This window comes from Triticum aestivum, chromosome 4A (assembly GCF_018294505.1).
Source record: "Triticum aestivum cultivar Chinese Spring chromosome 4A, IWGSC CS RefSeq v2.1, whole genome shotgun sequence".
NCBI classification, from domain to species: Eukaryota; Viridiplantae; Streptophyta; class Magnoliopsida; order Poales; family Poaceae; genus Triticum; species Triticum aestivum.
This window is the reverse complement of record NC_057803.1, coordinates 660,103,072-660,105,607: the sequence shown is the minus strand read 5'-3', so window position 1 is coordinate 660,105,607 and position 2,536 is coordinate 660,103,072. Positions and strand designations below refer to the sequence as shown.

At 40.1% G+C, this 2,536-nt stretch overlaps 1 long non-coding RNA gene across 2 annotated transcripts in view; it reads left to right on the top strand.

The window, feature by feature from the left end:
* The first annotated feature begins 2 nt into the window (after window positions 1-2).
* LOC123087930 (uncharacterized) overlaps window positions 3-2,536 on the top strand; it is a 6,754-nt gene continuing 4,220 nt past the window's right edge. Inside the window, exons 1-4 of one of the 2 annotated variants that reach the window (XR_006441600.1) lie at window positions 3-36; window positions 207-314; window positions 415-625; window positions 2,083-2,176. This is a non-coding gene — a long non-coding RNA (uncharacterized lncRNA). The other variant, XR_006441599.1, reaches the window with a different exon arrangement.

Below are 2,536 nucleotides of genomic sequence, written 5' to 3'. Positions count from 1 at the left end.
AGCTGGCCTCCTCGGCACATGCCATACGATCTAAAGGTCTGACCATGGTGCTCTTCTCCCATCTTCTAATTTAATCAGAAAGAAGCAATCAGCAAAGCGGGAGCTGTAGAATCAGAGTCCACCCTTCTCTGCAGCTCAATCATGGGGTTGTTGGTGGCTTCACGCTCGCCTTACAACCTTCATGACACTTGCCACATGATCTGCAGGACTGCCCCATGGTGCTGGTACGGGAGTTCTAGCATCAAACAAGATACCACTACCATGGTTTTCCCTGAGCTTAATCACTTATGTCTGCATGCGGAAAATATAGCCTGGTAAGAAGTTGAAACATCAACCTGAATTTCTCAAGTGCGCCTATTACATCGATAAGTAGCACTGTCGCACTGCTAATCTGAATACAATTTGCATTGACAGGTATACATATGTAGTAGATGGGTACATAATTAACTGAGATACAAGTATGAAGTGCTGCAGTTGCAACAGATCTTCATCAAGTTCCTTCAAAAATTGCACGAAGCGTCCAATGTTGCCACCAAGTTCGCCGGAGGAAGAAGCACCGAATTCGCTGGAGGAACAAGAACATCGGTCGAGCCGCCCAACGTCGCCTGCAGCGGCTACACCAGAGGTATTTATCCCCTCGAAAGCTAATCACTAGATGGAATCCCCTGTTTTAGTTATTTTTTCTGTCCCCCTGCTCTGTCTGCGGCGATATATACGGTTATACTAGCAGTTTTCAACAGCAGCAGACTAGCCTGCCCAGTCTGAACTTTGAGAATGTTTCTCAGTTCATGTTCAACTTTGATCCTTTTTTCAGTTAATGTACTAAGCACTTCCTGTGTGAATCTGAGAATCTCACTGAAACCTGTGTTTCATTGTGTGTATTCAGCCTATCGAGTCGAGTTTCAGGCTGATCATAAGCAAACCTCAGTTTAAGATGTGATGCTGATTTAATTTGTGTGCTGCACCATCATCCATATCTTCAATTTCAAGCAGTTCCATGGCAAGTCAAATACATTTTTTCTTTGTTTATGACAGTACATATTTGACAGGTTAAAGCATGTACTATTGTGCATACTGATGTGTAACAAGCCTTTCCCACTAGCAAAACTGAAAGTATATATAGCTTATATGTACTGTACTTTCAGTAATAAAGATGCCAGTGTCATTACTTTTTCAGTTAGGGGTTAGTGAGGATTCACTCACAGTCTGGTTCAATGCTCACCATGTTATTTCCATAAAAGGGAAATAGTGATATGAGGTCATCATCATCTGACAAATAAGAAATTAGTCAATGCCACCCACAAAAAAATGAGGTCAACACTATTTAGAGAAGAATGGAACTCACTGTATTAGGATACCAAATTCTCACTATATGCTTATCAGTAGTTATCAGTTTAGGTTCTTGAAAGTTGTAGAGGCCGTCGCTAGCTTTCCAAAGGTACCTCAGTGTTCTATGGTTAGAAATAGAAGGTAGCATACAGGAGGCCAAATATTGACATGGTTCGGTCATCCACATATTCTAGAAACAGCATATCAGATTTAACAACTATCTTAGGAGTAGCAGACACACATATATATAATTTAGAAAAGATCTACAGTAGAGAAAGAAAATGACCAAAACTGAAACTGTATAACTGAAGGCATTAAACCAACTACTTTCTCTGTTTTTTTATGTATTTTGCATTATGTTTCAGCTAATCAGCGATACATGCCCCTGTTTCGGTCCTTTTTCTTCTGAAAAATTGGTAATCCTGGAGAACATATTGGAAGCTGATGGTGTAGCATTGCAGTGTTGCATTGCATATATTTGCATACGAGAGTTACTGCCATGGCATGTTAATGTCAAGAGCCATTGGTAGGCAAGCTGCTTCCTATAGTGACTAATTGTGGCTCTGCCAGGTTTCTCTACACTGATAGTGTGCAGTGAGAAGTATGATGGGCCAAACAAATAGTTCTTGTTCATAGTGGTTCAAATTTAAATGTTTTAATTATAGCTTTTTGTCCCTCTTGTTTTAGTCGATGTTAAGAAGCGCTTCTTTCATGAGCTTAGTTTGATTTGGCCCGGTTTTGATGCCTCTGCAGTGTGTGCGCATGCTCAACAGGTACTGTCACAACAACTCAATTTCTTCAGATGTGGCATAGGAAGTCATGTCCTCATGTGCTACTATTTCTAGAGGTAGACTCCTAATCAAATAAAAGTTTGTTGTCTGATTCATGATACAATATTTGTGCTTGGTGGAATAAATCTCCAAGATGACTTAATTCATTTTGTTAGCTGAATGGTACGACCATATGAATAGCATATGCCTGTACCACATATAATCTAGGCTGCCCGGAAGTGCAGTAAAAAATAGTGATATGATGAGCTGGGGTTAGAAGTTCACAGTGTTGAATACAGAATCAGGCTTTTTTCTTGAATTATTTTTTTCGAGAAAATGCAAAGGGCTTTTGCATTTCATTGCATTGAAAAGGTGGAGTTTTGATACAATCCTCCTAGGAGGTTAGTTACAAGTTACAGCTTACAGCCTTGGTCAGC